Source organism: Strix aluco, chromosome 4 (assembly GCF_031877795.1).
Source record: "Strix aluco isolate bStrAlu1 chromosome 4, bStrAlu1.hap1, whole genome shotgun sequence".
NCBI lineage: Eukaryota > Metazoa > Chordata > Aves > Strigiformes > Strigidae > Strix > Strix aluco.
Window position 1 is genome coordinate 15451178 of NC_133934.1, and position 24730 is coordinate 15475907.

At 38.1% G+C, this 24730-nt stretch overlaps 1 long non-coding RNA gene across 1 annotated transcript in view; it reads left to right on the top strand.

The window, feature by feature from the left end:
- LOC141922635 (uncharacterized) overlaps positions 1-24730 on the top strand; it is a 50052-nt gene that overhangs the window by 23444 nt on the left and 1878 nt on the right. The window contains exons 2-4 of the long non-coding RNA XR_012623028.1: positions 12952-13005; positions 23771-23921; positions 24184-24261. This is a non-coding gene — a long non-coding RNA (uncharacterized LOC141922635). The remainder of the gene's footprint in view (positions 1-12951; positions 13006-23770; positions 23922-24183; positions 24262-24730) is intronic.

A 24730-nucleotide genomic window follows, 5' to 3' on the forward strand; every position in this document is an offset into this window, starting at 1 on the left:
AATAAATATTTAATTGTTCATATAAAGTAGAAGATTTTTGTGTGGAGGTAGTAAGAGATAACCACTCATGAAATGCCAGTTCCCAGGGAGTTGAAAGGAGTCAGTTGTTCCATACATGAAAGGAAGAATAAGCAGATCGTGTATTTGGAATGAAAACTTTTCTATCCGGAGTAGGCTCCCTAGCTTTAATGGTCTAAGCAGTTTTAAACAAGTCTTGTTCAATTTCATGAGTTTATTTTATTCAGTGGTTTGGGGTTTTTTTTCTTTTTTTCCAGGAATTTTTTTCGAGGTCTTGGTCTTCCTAGCCATCCATGGACTGCAGGAGACATAGATGTTAATGAGAGAGGTTGATGCTCTGCATCATGTGCAGTCCCAACACTTTGATCCAGTCCTAGAACTTTGTCCTTGTTGTATCGAAGTTCCCACTGAAACAGCAAAGTTTAATATATGTGTTAACTTCTACAGGTTAATGATTCCCCTGCTTGCACTTTCTGTTTTCTATAGACATTTCTCCAATGAAAGATTAATTTTTTGAGGGTATTTTAGGGTCTGGACCAGCAAAGACATTGAAGCCTCACAGATTCTCAGGATGCCTAATGATATGGTTGGGTGCCCATGTACTGAGGCTCATTGCAATATGTATTTACATTCAGTAGGAGATTCAGAAAGTTTAAAAAGTATTTCTGCGATTGAACAAAATAATGGCATTTCTGTTAGAAAGAAATGTATTGAACTTTTTTCTGTATGAAGAAATGAAAACACAAAGAATCATTTATATAGTATTCTTAAAAGCGAACTGTTGGTGAACTTCCTTAAGCTCCCTGGACACCACAATCGTGGTGGTTTACATATCCCTGGCCACATCCAGTCAGCATGGCAGTCTTGGCTTCACTCAAGTCTCATGACCAAAAGGTTTCCAAGTCCCTGTCAGGGAGCCCTAAAACCCTACCACTTGTGGCTTTAGTTGTTACTCTGCATTTGCCAGAATTGTGGCTATGTTCAGTTTGTCTGACACACTGCTGGGAAGCTGGGTCACCTGCCAGTAAAGTGTGCTATCCTCTGTAGGAAAGCTACCTGCTTCTGTCAAATGGCTCATCACATCCTGTTCTTGTAGAACACTTATACACTGGCATAACAGTTCAAGGGAAAAATTTCTAGCTAACTCTACCAGGAATGGGAAGATGACTAAAAGCTGTGTTTTGCCAGTGGGATGGGCAGAGCTTCAATTCTGCTCACTCTTCCAGTAGTTTGAAGGCTTAGACACTAGCATTCTTCCAGTACCTAAAGTGGGCCTACAAAAAAGCTGAAGAGGGACTTTTTACAAGGTCATGTAGTGATAGGACAAGGGAAAATGGCTTTAAACTGAAAGAGAGTAGATTTAGATAGATATATGGAAGAAATTCTTCACTGTGAGGGTGGTGGGATACTGGAACAGGTTGCCCAGAGAAGCTGTGGCTGCTCCCTCCCTGGCAGTGTTCAAGGCCAATTTGATAGGGCTTTGAGCAACCTGGTCTAGTGGAAGGTGTCCCTGCTTATGTACAGGGGGGTTGGAACAAGATGATTTTTAAGATTCCTTCCAACCCAAACCATTCTATGAATCTATGAAGTCAGGGTTTCTCCTTTGGCCAAACCCAAAGGAAAGAAGCAAAAATTCTGGACAGAACCCCTAGTGTGTTTCCACTTTCAGGCTCAAACAGAGTTTAAGTCTCTCACATCTGGAGTTTCAAGGTACCAGGACCTACTGCATCAGTCACCATCAGTGTTCAGCCAATGGGAGTTACCAGAGACTTGAGGAATATATTTAAGTTGTGTTAACATCTTAAAGTGAGCTTTGTCCTTTCTGAATACGTTTGTGTTTCGCAGATATCTGGACAGGACAGGTCCTTCATCAGTGTATATATACTCATTGTATGCATGTAAAAACATTAGTGAGATTATTCACAGTGGAACTGCTTTTGCAAGGAGAATGAAGAGCTGCTTCTCATAAAATGAACTTCCTCCTACTGCTCTGCAGTGTTTGTTTCATCTTCCACTTTCTGAGCTGCAATAATCAGAGTTATTTTAAGTTTGTCACAAATTAACAGGGAATTGTGCTCCCCCTTGTTAGTATGGAAACTAATGGATCAGGCCAGGTTCTGTGCTAGTGTTAATTGCTCCACCTCTATTTGAAGTCAATGGCACTAAATTATTTCCTGATAACAGAGGACCCAACCTTTCATTTTTCTTTTGACACTCAGGCATTGGTAATGCTGAGTTGGAAATCTCATTTGTGAAGTTTTATAGACTTGGGCTGAGATGCTTTGTATCCTAACACTAGAGCTCTTATCTTGTATAATTTTTTGTGGTTTTCACCGCAAAGTATAACCTCCCATTTCTATTCTAGCCTGATACAGTTTCTGAAAAAAATCAGCAAGTCTTTTAGAAAGGAGGGGGTGTCTCCCTCATCTTTTGTCTCCAACATTCACATGTAGTTTTCCCCATCACACTTCTACTTCTAGTGTGTAATCTTTTGTACTCTTATTCAAATTTTCCATTTTCTTTATTTTCCTCTTTCTCTGATTCTGTTTCAGGAATCCTACCAGCAACTGCATTCTCTACTTTGGTGCTGTATGACTAGAGTTTTATTTCTAGTTATTATCTTGCTATGTGAATCTTTCTGAGCATATCTATCATCTAGAAATGCATCTAGTCATTTAAGATATTTCCATTTCTGTTCCCTTCCTTCCACCCTCTCTCCATCCATCTTTGCCATAAAGATTCAGAACAGCTTGTTGATAAGAATTAAATCTTTCTTCTACTTATTCATACCCAGTTAGAAGTGTTTGATTTGAATAGGTCAGGCATTTCACTGATAACTGATTATTGAAGGTATATTTTTTTGCTTATTATATGGCTATAAACTAATGAAGAATGTGTTTTTCTGTTTGCTATCTACATGTTGACCCTTTCTGCCTTTAAAACTGTTTAATTATGAAAGTCCATTTTATTTCCCAAATTCTTGTAGTTCTTTGAGACTTCTTTAAAGATTAATAGTTACTTAATTATAATAATGGTGTTACTACAAACAGTTTTCTAAAGGTTTTGAAAAACAGGATCTCTGGGAGAGTTTGGATAGGACAGTCTTATCTAGGGCACTGAACTGTCACCTGCTTCATGAAAATGTTCTGTGTTTAAAAAACATGATACAAAAAAATATTTCCAAGGGGAGTTAAAAATTTTAGAAAATTTTAGTGATCTAATTCATAGGAAAGTCCTGCAACTAATTTTATTGGCACATACTATATGAGAATAAAGGAGGAAGTCCCTTCAGGGTGAATAAACTGCAGTGGAGAGGTAAGGACAAGAGGTCTAAGTAGCACGGGGACATAGGCTTGGAAATTTCTTAAGTTTGCATCATTTTCAACATAGCATGTAAACATATCCTGAACCTGTAAATATACCCTTAGCATGGCTGTACCTTCTAAAGCATGTGGTGATTGGCATGCTCAAGCCTTCAGGGTACCTTAGGACACCATCATGCATATCCAGACTGCATGGCAGTCTGAGGTCCAAGAGGTGGATCATGCCAAGTTCATGACTTTCTTTGGGTGCTCAGGAGAAGGCAAGGATTACTACTCCAGAGGCAGTGACAGGCAGGGAGTATGTTGCATAGTAATGACGCTAGAGAGTTGTCTGTTGCAGCAGGTTTTCTGGTTTTTTCCTGGCAGGAAAAGGGACAGAACTTCCTACCTACAGAAATAGAGAAATATAACATGACAGAATAGAACTTGGTGCATAAGTAGCATATCTGGATTTGTATCTCATATTACGATTCAAGTGTTTGATTTCCAGAATGAAACTAATTCATACCATCATCTGCATCAGAAAGGAAGGAGGTGGCCTTTTCTAGAGTATCTTCTTGTGTCAGAACACTCACAGTTCATATCATTCCAGAGTCTTCCAACATTCACATATAAAGCCTTTCAGTTCTGTTTGGTTCTTAAGCCTGAGCTGTTGTGTAAATTTTACTTTTGATAATGTGTTGAGGATGATAATGAATGAGGATAAGGACAAAGACAATCAAGTGCTTCCAATACGTTTCCATAAAGGACACTGAAAGAGTCAGTTCACTGCAAGAGTTATAGAGCAGCTTAGACTATTGAACTGCAAAAAAACTTAAATTATGGACTCATATATGTTCATACTCACATGATTATGCTCACATAAAGGTGAGCAACTTCAGTGAAATAAATTTCATTTATTGTGGCTTCTTGTATTTTAACAATGTTTAAATAATAGCTGAACCAGACAAGCTAACTGCCAAAAATTACTTCTGCCTTGAAATCAAACGATAAAAATGATCTGTTCACTAATAACTAGGATTTCTTAAAAGAAAATACTAGGCCAGATAATCTTTTTATTCTCATGTCTCTTCTTAAGATGTGCAAAGCATTTGGAAAGAGTGTAGGTGAATGTAGACGTTGGGTTTTGAGGCACATGTGAGGGAATCATCTTTGTTACTCAAGAGCCATGGTTATGTGAACAGGTTAAAATGTGACACATTATTGTGAAGAAGTAGCACAGTGCATAAAAGAGAGGTAGCCCTGTCCCAGTAATGACAGCTTCATCTTTAGATAAGCATGTCTTCCTGAAGGAAACATACTTATTTTTCCTTGTATTTTCAAATTCATGAATTTATGGCCTTCTTGTTTATTTGCAAGTAATATTTGTCATCCAGATTCTTGCTTCAAGCCTCACCTTGTCATTTATGGTCTAATTTTAAAGGAAAATCTGTCTTCAAACAGTGTATGAAGATTACTTAATTTAAAAGTTCTTTTTTTTTCATAGGTTTTTATCCAAGAAAGCTGCATGTCAGTAGTATTGGTCATAGTTCCCCAAAAGGAGGATGAGTACCTCAAACCTTCCATTTTGTAACCCTAGAAAGGAGATACTATGCAAGTAGAGCAGTAAGTTTCTAGAAGGTGAGTTCTATCTATTACAAAGTGTTGAGAACAGAGCAGTCTTCAGTAGAATATTTTGCTTGGGAAAAAAAAAGTTAATTTTTGAAAAATTTATTTCTGCCCCACTTTATTTCTTCATGTGTCTTTTTGTCTCTGAGTGATGGCTAGAGCACTTCTCTCCTTTCTTTATTATTTAATTATTTAATCCTTGCTTTTGCTGTTCTTTCTCTCTCTGAAATTCAGTAAATTTAGAACAGTAGGAAGGGAAATAGGACCTATTGAAGTGAATTTGGTCAATGACTGTGGTACATCACCCATTCTTTAATCAGTCTTAATACAAAAGTAACAATAAGTGACCAGTGTGATACCAAACTTTCAGAAGAAACAGAAGGAATCTTAAGAAACTAAGGGTCAGTGAATCTGGCTTTTATACTAGACAAATGTGTAGATTCATACACCATTTTAGGTTACTTAGCTGAATAACCATCTAAATGCCAATATCTTTTTGTATATTAAATAACTTTTAAAGATTCTCCCAGAGAATGTAGAAATATGACGTTCATAATGAGCTAAAAACACTTTATATTGAGTGATGAGAATCCTATGTACTAGAGTTAGTAGAGAAATGGTTACATGTTATCTGGAGGAAGAGTCACTCCGTAGGGGGAACTCCTATTTCACACATCTACTAGGGGTCTTCTAAAGTCAACAGCATATCAGTAAGGATGATAAAGCTAATATTGGTGAAGAAATGAAGCTGTCACAGGGAAAAAAGAAAAGTCCTCACATAGGTCAGTGACTATGTAAAAGATATGGAAAAAAGGGTAGGAGTATATGCTTGGTTATGACTATACAAGAAAGTTAGAAGTGAGATCCAAATACTGTGTAGCATATTCAAAAAATCTGCAAAAGGGTTGAATAGGGAAACAACAAAGTTTGTATATGATTCAAAATTATTTAGACATATCTAAAGCTGATTGTCAGGAGCTGCAGAAAATTCTCATGCTAGTTAACTGATAGTGACAAAAATGCAATGAAATTCACTGTCATAAATGCAAAGCAATGAAAATGAATAAAAATAGTCCATGATAGTATACAGGTAATTAGGACTAAAGCCATTATGAATACCCAAGAAAAAGTTAATCTTTTAGAAAAAGCCTAGAAGAGGAAGGAACTGAAGCACAAAGGCCTTCTCATTAAATCTTTCAGTGCTTAAGAGAATCTGAAGTGAAACTTGAGTTTCGACTGCATTCTTTTGACTAATCTTGAAGAGGTGTATGCAGCATCTTATAGAGATACTGTCAGTTACTCTTCACTGATACAGCCATGAAGCTGGAGAGGAATTTTGCCTCTAATAATAGTTCAGCTCCAAGGAGAAGAAGCTTTTCAACGCTGCATAAGCAGCAGCTGGGCTCCAAACCTCACTGACTTCCAGTAGAGATGAATTGCCGTATAAACATATGTGTCTTTATTTACCTCCTTCCCCCAGCCACCCACATGCAAACTAGCCTAGTTTCTTATCCACGCTGTGTGGGCAGAGAATGGGAAAATAGCTCCTGGGATCTGCTCCTGCTCTCTCCTTGCCAGAAAGGGGGTTGTTCCTAAGGTGCTCTGACTGCAATTGCTGAGTAGCAAAACAAGACTCTACTCTGGCAAGAGACTTACGCATCCTGCTTCTATGACAAGTGAAAACCAAAGTCAAATGCCTGGGTGCCAGCACAGCCACAAATATCACCCTCTCCTGACAAGACTTGTTTTCTTCACTTAACTAATGATCATAGCTGAGGTTTAGCACTTTCTCTCTTCCCACCTTATCCCCACCCCCAGACCATCAGACTTCAAATGGATGAATTAGCTTCCCCTAGTTAGACAACTTAGAATTTCAAGTTAAGCATTAGCAAAATCTTCAAAATTATTCTCTAGTTTTCTATAATATGGAAAGTATGGTTTTACCTATCAAAATGTATTTATACCTATCTAAAGCTGATTGAATAATAGTTTTTTTGGTTATCTGGAATTTCTGGAAAAGAAATATTTAATTTGAAACATTTCAAAATTTTTGACACTGTCCCACACAACATCCTTGCCTCTAAATTGGAGAGACATGAATTTGATGGAGGGACCACTTGGTGGATAAGGAATTGGTTTGGATGGTCACACTCAAAGAGTTGTGGTCAACGGCTCAATGTCCAAATGGAGAGCAGTGACAAGATGCATTCCTCAGGGGTCGGTATTGGGACCAGCGTTGTTTAACATCTTTGTTGGTGACATGGACAGTGGGATTGAGTGCACCCTCAGCAAGTTCACTGATTACACCAAGCTGTGAGATGCAGTTGATACACTGGAGGGAAGGGATGTGCCATCCAGAGGGACCTGGACAGTTTTGAGAGGTGGGCCTGTGCAGAACTCATGAAGTTCAACAAGGCCAAGTGCAAGGTTCTGCACACAGGTCAAGGCAATTCCATGCACAAATACAGGCTGGGCGACGAGTGGATTGAGAGCAGTCCTGTGGAGAAGGACTTGGGGGGTACTGCTGGATGAAAAACTTGGATATGAGCCAGCAATGTGCGCTTGCAGCCCAGAAAGGCAACCACATCCTGGACTGCAACAAGAGAACGGTGGCCAGCAGGTTGAGGGAGGGGATTCTCCCCCTCTATTCTGCTTTTGTGAGACCCCACCTGCAGTGCTGTGTCCAGCTCTGGGGTCACCAACACAAGAAAGACATGGACCTGTTGAAGAGAGTCCAGAGAAGGGCCACAACAATGATCAGGGGGCTGAAGCACCTCCCTTATGAGGACAGTCTGAGAGATTTGGGGTTGTTCATCCTAAAGAATAGAAGGCTCTGAGTAGACCTTATAGCAGCCTTCAAGTACTTAAAGGGGGCTACAGGTAAGATGGGGAGGGACTCTTTATCAGGATGAGCAGTAATGGTTTTAAACTGAAAGAGGACAGATTTAGATTAGATATATGGAACAAATTCTTCACTGTGAGGGTGGTGAGGCACTGGAACAGGTTGCCCAGAGAGGTTGTCGATGTCCCCTCCCTGGAAATGTTCAAGGCCAGGTTGGGTGGGGCTTTGAACAACCTGATCTAGTGGAAGGTGTCCCTGCCCATGGCAGGGGGTATGGAACTGGGTGATCTTTAAGGTCCATTCCAACCCAAACCATTCTATGATTCTATGATTTGATCTAAAACAATTGTATTCAACACCAAATACTTTATCTTTACTTCTAGTATTTTTTTAAATTATGAAATGTTATCAGTAGGATCAAAGGACGTTTCAAAACAAAAAATATTTCATGAGAATCAGTGTTTTCATTTTGAAAATATTTTGCAATTTTTTCAAATATTTTTAGAATGTAAAAATTGAATGACTATCTAATGTTATTAAATATTTTGCTCAGGAAAAGAAAGCAGTAGTTGTAAATCTCACTGTATTTCAAACATTCTTTCTCATCCTCAGAATCTACCATTAATAATAATTTTTAGAAGCTGAGACTTTATTCCAAGTTTCCACCTTGGGGGAGTTTTCTTTTTATCTTGGCATTGCAAACCTTTTAAAAGAAGCATTTAGAATGGAAGGCATGACAGATCTTTTAAATGGAATATACAGCTACTGAGCTCCACACTATAATTACTGTCATACTGAAGAAGGTTAAATATTTATGAAGAATGTGCTTTTTATCATTCAGTCTAATTTTTAAACCTGAATTCTGTAATTGCATTGAAATGCCAATAATCAAGGGGGGGTTCTCTCTTGGCAGGCATAAGATTTTTACCAGTTCCATTTATTTGTGAAGCGTGGCCAGTGGAGGTATATAAACAAAATCTGTGGAATTTTTTCATTTTGGACAAAGAATAAATTGAAAACAGTTTTGCCAAATAACTTCTTAGACAATGCCTAATTGATTTTTTTCCCAGAGATTGGAAATCGGGCTTCCCTCCTATATGTATATTGAGTTTTATATTTGGTCATTTTGTGAATTTTTTCATCCCCAAATTTGGCTAGGCTAAATATCAAAGCGAAAACTATTCTTACTAGTGTAGATTGCCATACTGAAATCATACAGTAAACTTCTGAAGAGTTTCATGCTAAAATTTACTGCATAACCCAAATTTGCCTGATGCTTGCACTTTGATAAATTTGTTGAAAACCTGATCCAAATTCTGGTTTTAACAATGTTATTACAGATACCTTTCACCTCTTTTTACAGTTCTATAATCAAAATACTAATAAAACAAACAGGTGAAAAAATTTCTGTTTAATAATTTGATGGATGCACATTAAGCTCCACCATTTTCATATCATAGTTTTATGTAAATTAAGCTATAAGAATTGTCTGAATAGATTTACTAGAAAGCTTATCCTAGAGGATTTTATAGTTAATCTGGCTTTTAAAAACTTTTAATCTTTGATGTGAAATATTGTTTTGTTTGTTGGGAAATATTAGGAAAAAAAGTTACAGTCATCTAAAATGGGCTCAACAGGTATCTGACACCTAAATCTAAATTGTCATCCAAATTCTGCTTGCACAATAAATGCTTAAACCAAGAGGCATCTAGATGTTTTCTCATCACTTGATAGTCCCTCGGGTGTGATTCATAAAGTCCTGTCATTTGTGCAGGCCCAGAATGCACAAGCTAGTTCCCACTTATGCTAGGAAGTCAGAAGTGAAGCAGAGCAGTGCCCAAGTCTTTGCCCTGGCAGAGGAGGTGGAACTTCTTGCTGAATGGCATTCCAGTACGGAGTTACTGAACTGGGTCCCTGTCAGCATTGCTTTCTAGCTATTTTCCTTAAATAACTAGCTGCTGGAGGAGAAGTGATGGCAGTTTGACCATCTTTTATTTTACAGATTTGGGGCTAATACACTTACCTGGGAGGTGATGCTTACTTAAGAGAAAAGGAGTCCTGGGTTTGATTCTTGATTCTAGGGCTGTTTATGTGTTTACATTTAGTAGGAAATAACAAGAAAACAAATGAACAAAAGAAACAAAAGAAAAGCAAATGTTTAGATCAGTGTGTTGTACAAACTTACTTTCCCTGGAGTCTTTCAGATGACTGGCCTGTGCATTGTGTGCTTTTCTACAGGACAGTGCAGCTTCTGTCGGAGGCATGGGGGGCACACTGCCTTCTGATAAGGGCTGTCCATCTGGAGGAGCAATGCCTGGCTTTGAAACCACTCAGGCTAGAGAGGGTCCTCCACATTTCCACAAAGTATTCTAGTCACTGGGAAGGGGTAGGGGGTTAGTTTAATTGAACTCTAGGTGCCTATTTTTGAGGTGGAAACTACCTTGACTACCTTAACAATAAATGTATTCAGGATGTGATTTGTCTTATCTGAGAATAAATGTCTAAAGAATGTCAGGTCAGCCAACTCCTCCAAATATTTCCTTCTTTCCATCAGCTGGAAAGGGCCCCAGCCTTAATTAGCACAGCCACAGCCATTTAATGCTCTATTAAATGAACGCTACCCACTGATATTCAGAGGAACACCACCATGGTGCAGCTTTGTTCTAAAAGAAAACAAGTCCTTCTCAGTTGTGTGAAAGTTATGTCCTTGTCATCAGGAGGAGATGCTAGACCCTGTTTCCAGGAGGGCTGGAAGGACCATCCAGAGTCACAGAAGTGAGCACTCCATAGTGCAGTGTTTTCTAGGGGGTACTCTCAGGAACTCTCTATTAACAGTGCAGGGTAGCCCTTCTGAGAGTTCTAAGTCTTCTTGTGCATTAGACAGGGAATGTAGGGGCCCAAATTCTGGTGTTACTTCCATTCAGGGAAGCAAGGTAAGCATTTACATTCTAAGTAGGCCTGGCTTTTCACAGCTTCCGGAAAATATTGTAAGGGCTAAAAGAATCTTAGTGGTGTCAATAAATTTGAGTCACAAAGCATCTTGTATTTAAAATGAATGTTGTTCTGCTTCTTTTGATTACAATTTAAGTAACTACTTAGAATTGAAAAAAATATATTAATTGGCATTTACAGAATGCATTTTCTTCAATCTATAAAGCTGGGAATATATACTTTGAGAATTTGTTATGAATCTAGTATTGACTATGACTCTTTCTCAGTTTAGTTTTGTTCTGTTGCCAGCCTGAATGCATAGAGTTAAATCATGAGAAATGGCAACAAGGTTGCTCAAGAAGTGAGTGAGAATGTAGAACAATGACACAGATAAGGCAGCCTAAGGTATAAAACTTCAAAGAATTTTAGGTATGAGTGGCTTCTGGGCTACTGGGAGTCAAACTGGCTCCATATAGGCTGAAATGGGATACTATTCCTAGGGCTATGTCTGGGTTCAGCAGAGATCTGAAACTTCAAATACATTAGAAAAGGGGAGGGGACACAAATAGATTAGAAAAGGCCATGCGAGATGAATCAATGGAAAGTTGAGAGTCAGACTGCAAGAGACACGGGGAGACATCATGTATGGTGATCTGAGTGGAGTGTTGGGTCTTTTTTGGGTTTCTTTTGCTTTACCTCCAGGAATGAGGTTAGCTCAGTTCGGGGGAAAATCAAAGCTTTCAAACAGTTCTGTAGATGTTCCTACCTTTCAAGAGATTAATGTTTTTCTTCTTGTTTTGCAGATGTGATCACTGTGTTGTCATATACATATAAATCTGTAGATATATTGGAGAAAATAATCATGACCAACATCTTATTGTGTCCCAGATAAAGCCTGGGAGAGGTTAAGCTGTGGAATCCCACCCAAGACAAATGGAATTAAGGTCTAGCAACTTTGAAGTATATTCAGGAAGATCCAAAAGAAAGAGTTTCAGATATTTATTAGCTGTGACTGATGTTCATAACTGCTTCTCTAGTATTATGTTAATAAAAAGGGTATAAATCTGGATTCTTCTAGGGCTCAGATTCAAAAAAGGCAGACTGAGGACTGGCAAGATGATTATAGACAATTTAGATTCTGTCTGTTTTATCCAGAGTGACCTTGTACAGAAGTTATCTGTGTTGAGTAACACAGAAAACTAAAACATTACATTGTTTAACCTTTGTTATCTATTCTCTATTTGTTTTATTTTTTATCTATTCTTTAACCAGTAAAAGAGGATTTCTTGCAAAGCTATTCTTCTGCATCCTTTGCTGCTTTGTATTCACAAGTGCATAAAAGATTAAATTTGAACTCTGTTTACAGCATGTTAATAGTATTGTATTACATTTATTGCTGATCAGCTTCTAGGAAGCACAAATGTTTTCGGTGAACACTTGTGGCTTTTTTTGGCTCCCTTAATTTGAGTAGAACAAGAGTTGAAGGGGCAATAAATGTTGAACCAGGTTGCTATATTCAGAAAAGTATAGTCAGAATAAAATATGTTATATTAATTCTACTAAGCCAATATTAATTTTGCTTAAAATGTGTTACCCTAGTCTCTTTGTTCTTCAGAACAATTTCAGTGTCCTTGAAACTGTAGGCATTATAGGCAAACTGTAGAATATTTGAAGAATTCAGAATAGTTAAGCCATTAAAATTTGAGTGGAGTCCCTTTTATATCTCTAGCAAGTAGCTCATCTGAGCTCTTTAACTCCAGTTACATTGCTTCAAAAATCACTGATTTGAAAGGCATTAGGAGCTGAGGGCAAGTTGTAGTAGTGATAATTGTTGGAATGATATGATTTAAGAGGTCTAATTACAAGATCTGGAGAAAAGCTGTTTGCTTCCCAAAACATCTTCATAGGGATCCTTAGAGGAAATCCTATTATATCTCCTTTCCAGAACCCCAATCTGATTTCATACATAAGTAGTCATGCAATTTTAAAGAATGATGGTGAGTTACCCGTAGGTTTTTTATTCTATTTTGGAGTCTTGCCTGACAACATTAATGCAAGCATGTTCTAAATTACACTTAGCAGAAAGTATAGCACAAAAAAATTCAGCATTGCGTGACTGGTTTTGCAAGTAAAGCTGTAAAGATTTTTGTTATACATCATCTGGACATCTGAAGTAATGTTGTCAAGGACTTTCAGACATTGTTTAAATCCTGTACATGTTTTTTACAGCCAATCAGGGAGAACAGCAATGGGACATTATTTCTGCAAACAGTACTGTAAAAGGTATGGCACAGTGCATTGCTTACTTTTTGTAAGAAGACATGAAGTACATTTTGCTAGAAAGTGTATAAGCTTTTAAATGATTTGATACCAGTTTATTTAAGTGAAAAAATAATTTTAATTCTGATACCCACAAAAGTCAAGCAGAGTAAGATTTTGTTTATTTTATGGGACCATTAACTATAGAATGGCGACTTACATTTCCTATATTTAATCCTCAGAACAGCAAGCAATCTACAGCCAGATCTGTTCAATTACTCTCAATGATTTAAAGGAACATTGTTACCTCTTGCAAATGAAATATCAATATAAGCACTTCAAAAATATTGAAAAGCTTGATCCTTTCAGCAGTTTATTATTTTATTTACAAACATTTTATATTGCTATATTTTATGTATCTGTTTGCTTTCTTTGTTGGCTTTATTAGAAAAGAATGTAGTGCTACCTTTAGCTTAACTTAGCTAGATCTATAAATGTAATAAAAATAATCTTTGACCTCACTGATGCAACACCTTTTTCTTCCTGTCCACTATTTTCTTCTCCTCTTCATGATTTCTACAGAAATAGGCAGAAGCAGGGCAGTATAGACCCTGTTGTCCTTATATCATGGTTCACCTATAGCTACATTTTGCTTTCCTGAATCTTTTTTTCACAGCTGACAATCAAGACAAGTGGCCTTAGCACACATGCAGTAAGAACAGCACCACCATGTCTCAGTGAGACCATATCTGCATGATTTTGAGAGAAAATCTCTATTGAGGTACGCAGTAAATAAAGCCATGTCATGAAAGGAATCAATGAAAATGACTGTTGTGGGATAGCTACTAATGACCAGCCCTGAAGTTTGTGTTAACTTTCACCTTTTCCTCTTGAGCTAACCTACATTTGATGGTAACATCATGTGTCAGGAGAGAGCCCTTTAGAGGACACCTCTTGATCTAGACCAAATTGAGGGAGAATAGTTAGACATTCCACAGTATTCCTCTGGAGATGTTACAGACAGAGCTGGTTCTCTTTCTTCCATGAACATGTATATGAATTATATAACAAAAAAAAAAAAAGAAGAGCAAAAATGCTTAGCAACTCTACATTTCTATGTCCTCTTATCTAAAACACAGCTGGCATCTGAGCACAGTCATGGCCTTGCTCTGCAGTTTATGAAAGTCTTTCTCTGTTCACCATCTGAGAGACTTCTCTTATCAGGTCAGCATGAACCTTCAGACATGTTTCATTCAATAAAGGGCAGTGGCTGTGGCTGCTTCTGGATTTCAGACTAGCATTTTAACCTGGACAGTCAGATTAGAAGTCATTGCTTTTTCTCAGAGATTGTCCATGGAGGCTAAAAAGTTGTTAGCAGGTGATAAATAGGTGCCTTTCAAAGGAAAGATGACTGTTCTTATGATCCACATCTTGTAAACCAATCTGCAGTTGTCTGCTTTGTCTTATTGTTGAATTGCTTGCCTGTATGAGCAAATTATCATTTGTCTCAGTAACAACTCCTGCATATTTTTGTTTTGTTTTGGAGTATGAAATAGAGAGAAGAAAACTGGAATTTCCTTTGCATGAGGCATTCGCTTAATATACTAGAAAAGGCAAAAAATCCCTGGTAACTTCTTTACTGATAGACAAGCTCCAAGAAAGCTAGAGGAAAAATCTGTTTTAATTCATTAGCTGTCTCTCCCTTATGCTTGAATTACAGGTGTCAAAATATGTGTAATTTAGTAGACTTTTCTAGGGATATAAAAGAAAAATAACTTGATCCACTACAAATCTTTAGTTTGGGCTGCAGAACACACCATCAATGAACCATAACTGTTGGGACTATCTGCATCCTTCTGCTGCATTTAACTTCATTGTCTTTTTTGTGATAAATTGTAAAACAACATATTAAGTTAGCAGATCTGTCCTGCTGGAAAATTTGTAGAGCAGGCATGGTTTTAAATTAGCTCTGTAGAAGAGTGAGCAAGTAAAATCTGTGCAAGGCAAGTTTACATAGCATACATTGGATTGACAGGCAGTAACTAAAAGCTGAAATGTGCTAATTTGGGTAGAGGGGATTTTATGAGACATGAGTTGTTTTCATGAACACTTGGAGTCTAGATAATTTCTACATGATTTCTTGTTCTTTGAAAGGTATCTGGCTCTACCCAACTCTGCTATGGAATTTTAAAGTTTTCTTTTGCTGTCATACAGTTTGGCTAGTTTAAGAAGGATGGCTAAACAACCTTGTTGTTGTTTTCTGGGACCAGGGAGGGAAGACTTTAGTCTCATTTTAATAAATTCATTTACACCATTTCAGAAGTGCAGAAGGATTATGGAACAACTACACATAATTTTTGTTTTCTTCAAGTCCCTTTTCCAATAGTGAAAAGTACATGATAACAAAGTGTGTTGGCTTTAATGAATCTGTGTTGATTTAAATGAGTTGAAAGTTTGGTTTATCATCTGGAAAAGTCTAGTGTATGTTTAATGTCTGTGTATTTTATTTGATGATTTGGGTTTCTTCCATTATTTAATTTCCTATAATGCTAAATTCCTGTGATATGATTGCAATTGTTCCATAGAAAGTAGAGCTGATGTAGGTCCTCTCTGCCCTCGTTGGTTTTTTTAACTTTTGCCTAAGGAGAAAGCAAGACTTCAGAAAAGGTTCAGCTAAGCTACAGAGAGCTTATCACTGGAGACAGCAAACTTGTCACTGGAGATGGCATAGACAGAGAAATTATACTCTCTACACTGAAATGATCTTCCTTTAAGTGTTAGGTGTCTTTAAAGATTAGAAGATTTTGTTTTAATGACTTCAGTTTGGAGATATTTAAAATGTAGCATTTTTTCTCCAGTTGTGGACTCCATGTCGTTGGTTGGTTGGTTGGTTTGTTGTTTTTTGGTGGTTTTTTTTTTTTGGGTTTTTTTTTTTTTTTTTTTTTCAGAACGTAGAGACCATTTTCCTCTGACAATATTCACAAAGCCTTCAGGAGTCTATCAGAGCCACAGTATTCAAGCCCCTAAAAAGAATCTGGTACTTACGAAGGTGCTTTTGAAAATTCCAGTGGTTACCTTTCTGCATTTCCAGATACATAAATACCTTTAAAAACATGCTGTTTTTAAAAAATATTTAAATTTATTAAAAATAAAAATTACCTGCCAACTTCTCACTAGGCAAATTTACAAGGTATCTATTTCTGGCTGAATATACTGTCAAAAGGCATTGATTTAAAATACTTATTCTTTTTCTTTCATTTTGAGACACTGATATATTCTGCAGCATTTCCATTTTCAGAGCAAGGTAAATTGCATGGTTTACCATGTAGGGCTCTGGTGCATGTGCTTAAAAATAAGTTCCTGTTTTACCTACACATTAAAGTTTTCATTGTCCTTCTTAAGGGTAGAAGTTTGCATTTGGTTTCCTCAAAAACATTGACTTGTCTGCTTTTTTGTATGGCTTTAAACAGAACTCGAATGTCATTCTCCACTGTAACACTGGTTGTATTTCAGGGGTCTTATAAAAGGGGTCTGACAAATGAGATGGTAGGATGCAGCTGTCCCAGAAGGGGAAAAGTATTCTGGGGCAGGAGTTAGCAGGGCTTATTGACAAGGCTTTAAACTAGATATGAGAGGGGACAGGGAGATAACTGGCCCTGTTAGGAATAAGCTCAAGGGAAGCATGCCAAAGCTTGAAGGATGGTGGACTGGTGAGGGCTCTCCCTCTGCCACTTCATTTGAGAGATGGGAAAGATGTTTAGAAACCGTGGAAGCACCTCAGAAGGGTCTGGTAGGGAATGGGGCCCACACTCACAAAAAGGTGTTGGATTCATTAGCTCATCTCAAGTGTATCTATACCAATGCATGCAGTATGAGCAACAAACAGGGGGAGCTTGAAGCCAAGATGCAGCACAAGAACTATGACATAGTAGCTATAACAGAAACGTGGTGAGATGCCTCACATGACTGGAGTGCTGCAATCGATGGCTACAAGGTCTTCAGGAGGGATAAACAGGGAAGGAGAGGTGGTGGAGTGGCTCTGTATGTAAGAGAATGCTGTGACAGCTCAGAAATCAAGTATAGCGATAACGGGGTTGAGAGTGTTTGGATTAGGTTAAGGACCAATAAAACACATCTTGCTGTGGGAGTCTGCTATAGACCTCCCAACCAAAGCAGTGAGGTGGATGAAGCTTGGTGCCCTCCTGGACCTGCTTCTTGTGAACAGGGAAGAGCTTGTGGGGGAAGTAAAGGTTGGAGGCTGTCTAGGGTGCAGTGATCATGAGATGATTGAGTTTTCGATCCTTGGAGAAACAAAGAGAGGGGTTAGTAAAACTGCCACCTTAGACTTTCGGAGGGCTAACTTTGACCTGTTCAAAAGACTGATTAACAAAATCCCTTGGGAGGCTGACTTGAAGGATATGGGAGTCCAGGAAGGCTGGACACACTTCAAGAGCGAAGTCTTAAAGGCACAGGAACAGGCTGTTCCAATGTGCCGAAAAACAAGCAGGAGGGGAAGGAGACCAGCCTGGCTAAACAGGGACCTTTGGCTGGATCTCAAGAACAAAAGGAGAATCTATTGCCCTTGGAAGAGGGGCCAGGTCTGTCATGAAGACTATAAAGTTGTAGTGAAGTTATGCAGGGAGAACATTAGGAGAGCCAAAGCGCAGCTAGAGCTCAACTTGGCTACAGCTGTTAAGGATAATAAAAAATGTTTCTATAAATTCGTTAACAGCAAAAGGAGGATTAGGGAAAATCTCCCTCCTTTATTGGATGCAGAGGGAAACATGGTAACTAAGGACGAGGAAAAGGCTGAGGTGCTCAATGCCTACTTTGCCTCAGTCTTTAGCAGTGGAACTGGCTGTTCCCTGCACACCCAGCCTCATGAGCTGGGAGATGGGGAGGGGAAGCAGATTGAGGTCAGCACAGTTGAAGAGGAGGTGGTCAGAGACCTGCTACACCACTTGGATGCACACAAGTCTGCCGGACCAGATGGGTTACACCCAAGGGTGCTGAAAGAGTTGGCAGATGTGCTCACTAAGCCGCTGTCCATGATTTACTGGAAATCATGGCTAACTGGGGGGGGTCCCATTGGACTGGAGGGTGGAAAATGTGACATCCATGTACAAGAAAGGCAGAAAGGAGGATCCAGGAAACTATAGACCTGTCAGTCTGACCTCAGTGCCAGGGAAGGTCATGGAGCAGGTCATCTCGAGTGTCATTAAAAGTCATATAATGGACAACCAGGGGATCAGGCCTAGTCAGCATGGGTTTATGAAAGGCAGGTCCTGCCTGACAAACCTGATCTCCTTCTATGACAAGATGACCCGACTATTGGATGAGGGAAAAGCTGTGGATGTTATCTACCTGGATTTTCAAAAAGCATTTGACACAGTTCCCCATAGGATTCTCACAGAAAAACTGGCTGCCCATGGCCTGGATGAGCGAACGGTCTGCTGGGTCAAGCACTGGCTGGATGGACGGTCCCAGAGAGTGGTGGTAAAATACTTGAGTGATGTATGCCGCTGATAGAACATAGAGGAATTCACCTTAGCACCTAGGTGATATTCTATGGTGACTTCACTATGGTGACTTCAGTGAGACTGGGAATTTCCAACTTTAACTGAATCCACTCTACCAGTTTTGTAGGAGAACTGTCATATCACTCTGTAGCGGAAGCCAGAGTTTTATAGATACATTTGTCTGTAGGGTTTTTTAGATACATTCCTCACTTGCCAAGTTAAGAACAAGTTCTCAGAAATTGATTTTACAGATAAGAAAGGGAAATTTATCAGGGATATTAATGGTATTTAAAATATTCTAAGTACAATTCTCCTCTCAGAGGTATAAATCAAGCCTGACATTAAATATAGCAGAAATTACATGTTCACCAGCAAGAGGAAAAGGTGGTTTTCCTGCTCTCTCAATACTTCAGAAGATATGCTTGCTTAGTATATTTTATGTCTATGGGCCTGTAGTATTGTCTCCCTTTCTTCAGATGATTGTATGGGGCGCACTAGGTTTAAACAGCGTATCTGAGAGCAGAATGAGGTAACAATCCTGCTTATTAGAAAAAGATTTTCCCAATTGCTAAAATTTTGGTTAAACATGATCATAAACATGGTATATCCTTTTAGATTAGAAAAGACATTTTCTGGGCATTCTTTTTGTGGTTGATTGCACCTATCACATATTTAACTATAAATGTGAAGCTGTGGCACAGATTCCTTGTGAAATTGGCTAAGAGATATACTAAAGGTGTCCTTCAAAAACAGGAATTATCTTAGACGCTCTACCCTTTGTTGGCAGACAAAGAAGTTAAGGATTGAATGGAAAAGTAAACAGAACCCATTGAGAGATGAACATTTTGAGAGCTGTGGGGAATTCGGCACTTTTACTGTTGCAGTCTCCTCACAGACAGGTTTGAGGGTCATTTATCACCCGCTCTTCCTCATCTACAGTGTTTGAATATTATTATGTCTATCATCAGACAAGACGTAAAAATAAGCTCTGGGCATTCATTCCATTTAAATGTTTTTATCAAGAGCATTTGTCAGTTCCCAGGTTGGTCTGAACTAGAAGACAGGTCTATGGGTGAAGATAGGTCTTGCTGCAATGTACACACCAGGGCTGTGGTGTCACAGTATAAAGCATTCAGTGGCAAAATTTGTATCAAACCCCACAATGGCCACAGCATGCCACTTCTCTGGTTGTCTCTGCATGACCAGTGATTTGAAGGAAATGTATAAAAAAATACGTCAGTTTCTTGATCCAATTCACACGATAACTGCCCACAAAGTTGTACCAGTCCCAAGGCAGTACAAATTAGAGGGCAGGAATATCTCAAGGTGCTGTAATACCTTGTAATACAGGACTTCTGTAGTTTAATAAGCAAATTTTGGCAGTTTTGGAATGAAAGGTTGTCTTACATTCAGATCTGCTCAGGGTTACTTGTGTTTGCAGAAGTGTGTGATGACCTGAACAAGGGACCTGATGCAGCTGAAAAAACAGTTTTTGTTTGGGTTCTTTTTCAGCTGAATCCACTCTTGTTCTGGCACAGCTCTGACCAGCTTTGGCTAGATTAAACAGTATCTCTGAGTGTTCAACCATGGCTTGTATCTACTGAAATCACATTCTGAATCACTGGTTTGGGGAAAAAGAAATGTAGGGGCATCATCCCCCAGCAAGTAGTTATTACTAAACAATCAAACACAAGAGATGATGGCCAGTCTGCCAGTGGAATGGCTGCAATTTTAAAGAGCTGAGGTCCTTCAGTTAGTAGGAACAATGCCAAAGCTGTCTTCTGAATAAGGTAATGAAGAGTTTAGCAGCAATATCAGTGTAATGTATTCCTGCTGTCTGCACTGGGCACATTGTCCTCCCAGCTGGTTCAGCATAACTGTTTATAAGGCAAGCAGTTATGTAGGTGGAGAAGAGAGCTGATTCTACTAAGCCACTTTCTCCTTCATGTTTAAATTGTTATTTCCAGTATACTCACAGCTAAACAGACCAATTCAAGGCTAGTAACCTGAGGCACAGGAGGAGAAAAAGCATCTTTTGGTGACAGATGAGAGGCAGTAAAATTCTCATGCTTGTGATAAGGTGGAGGGAACATACCAGAACTCTGCAGGTCCCCACAGAGGCTGTGACACCCATTTTACCTTTGCTCTGAGAACAGGAAAAAAGCAAACTTTTCACTTTCATGAGCTGTCAATTCTCATTCAACGTCATGAACAGTTAATTCACTCGTTAAAATCAATTTTTCATGCATTGCCCTATTTGTAAGGGATAGTAAATCCTTTCCTTATTTACTGTGCTTGAAATTTAACTTCCATAAGGTTGTATAAAAAAAGTTCTTGTATGAATCACAAAAAGGAGCATTTGAGGCAGTTCAACTTCTCAATTATTTTCTTTTCAGTTTATGAATGCCTGAGTATTAGCTGACTCAAGTTTATTAAGTATGAAAAAACGGCACTAGGATTTTGACATCATTTGATGTTAAATAATTAACCTAGAAAACTAATGCCAACATCCTAAAACTTCATATGTATGGTATTCAATAGATAGCTATATGCAATAATAAATATCTTATGGAATTAATATAATTGAAGCCCACACAAGAATAAGGAAGATGTCAAAAGTAGTATCATAACCAGTTGGCTTAGTCAGCAAGAAACCAATTGATCCACAGATGCTCTTTTTTTCTATAAGAAAATATCCTCTTTTGCAAGTCTCCTGTCTACAAAATGTATAATATGAACTCTTCTCCTCCTGCAGGCTGTAAATCATTTATTCATCAAACCCTTTTATTTGTAGCACATAGAAAACTTAGTACAAATTTAAAAACAAAAAAGGGGAAGATTAGACACTTAGGTGAATAATAAGTCTAATTGCATTATACTGCACTGACTTTTTTAAAAGAGGCCTTTAGGCACTGGAATCAGCTGATAGTCAGATGGATTTGGATGCCTTTTCTCTGTTTGGGTGGCACAGACAAGAACTGGGCAAGAGGCTGTTTTTCCTAAGAGTGCTTGTTCATCATATGTAAGGATGTGAACATAGGGAATGAGGCTATGATAAGAGGTTCCCCTGTATCCCTTACTATCCACTCCCAGTGTCCTTGTCCATTCATGTGGCTGTCTGGTCCCAGCCAGCGTGACAGTCAAAATGGACTAGGTGGTCTTTTTTTCTGCAGAGTGTGTCCTTTTTTCACCTCTATTATTCCCCTTGCACAGGAACACACATATTCAAGCAAGAAAATGATAAGACACTGAAATAAACAAGACGTGGTATGGTTTCAATTTCTTCCAGCACATCCACACTTATCTTACTTTCGGTTTAGTTACATTTCAGTAAACTTTCGTTATCTGACTATATAACGTAACTTGCATTCTTGCTCTTTGTACTTTACACAAAGTCACAAGGGGAAAAAAGACCCCATTCCTACATGGATCAAGAGAATGTTTCTCAGACTTTTTCATTACTTCAAAAGAAATACTGCTACCAGTCATAGTATGGGTAAAAGCCTCATAATATTGTCAAGAACATAACTGCTGTTCTAGCAACAAGAAAAATATGTTCCTTTGATTATACATTTCTATTTACCAAATGCATTAGATGATAACTATTCGCCTGTGATAGTGTGACGATAGTTCTTCCTATAATGCAATGATGCAAATCAAATAAGCTGAATTTTATTCATTTAAAGTTTAAAATATATCAGAGCAAACATACATAAATATGTTTTGGACCCCATAATGCTGTGATTTCCCATTCATTTGAGCACTATTCTATAAAAATATCATCAGTTCATGGAACTATTTTCTTAGAGTATTAATATAATAGTTAATTATAGAACAGATGTGATACAGCAGCATACTGGAGAGGAAGGAAGAATTTCACAAAATTCAGTAGAGGTACCCTGAGAAATCTGGTGTAAGAAATACTGCAAGAACTCTTCCTTTTGTAACTGAGTGTATCTGGACTGAACTCTGTTGAGTCCTGGAAGCTTACCTGATAATTATTGTTGAAATGCTGCTGACTGATTGACTGAAAACCAAGAAGGGGAGGGCATGTTAGTTGTTCTGCTGTTTTGCTGTGAATGCATACACGTTCCTGTTTCTGTAACCCTCATCCAAATTAAATAAAGAAGAATTTTGCCATTCACTTCAGAACAGTCCTTTGTTCAAGCCATGTGCCTTCATAATTGAAGCTATGTTTCTGAGTTGTATTACAATTTATTTTTATACTAAGGGATCCCTCAGGCACCTGCTGTTTGGGGTTTGGCTCTTAAGCCATGTTTTGGCAGAGCATGATGTCAATAGTTAGTTAAAAGATGATGTCATTATGATAGGATTATTGACTTGGAAGTTAATTGAAGACATTGCTTTCATAGACAACACAGTGACACCCAAGCCAAAAATTTCACGTCCTGTACCATTAAAAAAAAAAGTGTTCTCAGACCAATGAGACCAGCTGTTCCTATGCATCCAGCTGCTCCCCGCCCTGACTTGCATATTTTATATATCCCAGAAGGCATTTAAAATCTGCAGCATCACTGTTGAGTTTATTGCACTATTAACTTAAAAACTGCATCAACTGTTGTGTGGTAGTTAAGTAGAAAATTTACTGTGTATGGGTTATTGTTGCAAGAAAAGAGAGTACTGCTCTTCTTTGCTAATATTCTAGGACACATAAATGCAATTTCATTTATTTTTGGTAAGCAAAATACTAATAAAAGTTTTTTTCACTCATAAGATATTTGCATGACTTCTATCTGTAACTGGCTTTTCTAATGCAATTGCAAAATGAAGGAATTAACATTGAACATATAATCTTTCCAGCATAACTGGGCATTTGTGCAGAGCCATATAAATAAAAGTTACTGGGTTAAGAATGAGAAAAGAATAATGTTAACAGCTGTAGGGGCACATACTTGCAACTATTTCAGTTGGTATATACCTAGTAGCAAGTTCAACACACTTTGTTGACATATGTCAGTTTAATACTTTTGCCTTAATTGTACTTTTTATTACTTTATTAATGTATTAGAGAACATCTACTAATATACTCCTGAAAAATTTCATTCATAATGTGAGCTAAATTAGGACTTTAGACTCACAGACTTTGAAAAAGAGAAAGGAGAAGGGATATTCGTCTAAATAGTTTTTATATACAGCCTCTTACTTGTGGGGTGCATGTGTGAACTTTCCTAAATGTCTGGTCAGCCATGCTAGATAAAGCAGAAGAAAGATACATAAAATATGCCTTACCCCATCTTATTTCTCTTTAGACATTTGAAACCTGTGTGGATGACAACAGAAAATGAGAATCCTGGCTTTCTGCAGAAACTGGGTCTGAAAATGCATGTAGACAAGGAAACATGAAATGATCATCTTTGAGCCCCAAAGAAATGAAGTTTTCATCTAAAATATTCTGTGATGGTAAGTATCACACACTCACCAATGAGTGCCGTATTTCCCTATGCAAATAGGCTCAAGCAAGATTAAAAAAAAGATGGATTTTTTTTTTCTCAGATGTTCCAAAACAATGTTGATTTATTCAAACACGGTAGATGTTATTTCACATACAACATCAGGAGAAAGGTACAAGGAACAGCAAAGCACATGTAAAAGGATTATACAGCACCAATAGTAGATGTAGCAATGTTCCTGATGAAGTAATTTTTTGGTTTTTTTTTCCTAGGAGACTTCTATCCCTTTCCATACTCTTTCAGCAGTGTTAATGGAATAATCATTATACTTTAAACTTTGTCCTCTGCAGGTACAGTATCTGGCTTTCAAAGACTAACACTAATCTGTGTTGCGAAGCAAAGGGCAAGACTTAGTCCTGAAGTGCACCCTGATTAATGACTTGATTGGCATTTCTTCTTGTACTCAAGGGGGGTGGTAGGCTTTGAATTGGACATTGAACTCTCATGAAGTGTTGTATTTATTTTATATTTGCAAGAGTGATCACAGACTTGGCTAGCTGCCCTGAGGAAACAGGCCTCTGGAGCAATACCCAAGTGGTTGTACTTTAAACCTGAGATGGTAGTTTTACAGAAATAAATACCTGTATTGCATAACTCTGGAAAGGTATTTTCAGAGATTTTTTTTTTTTTTTTCTTTTATGAATAGATATGGCATGACTTCAGGGCTCACTATTGGTGTTTCTACAGTCTCAATTGGAATGTGCTTCAGCCTCTTTCTTTCATTTTCTTTTCACTTTCTTCTGTTGACTTTTGTTGTTT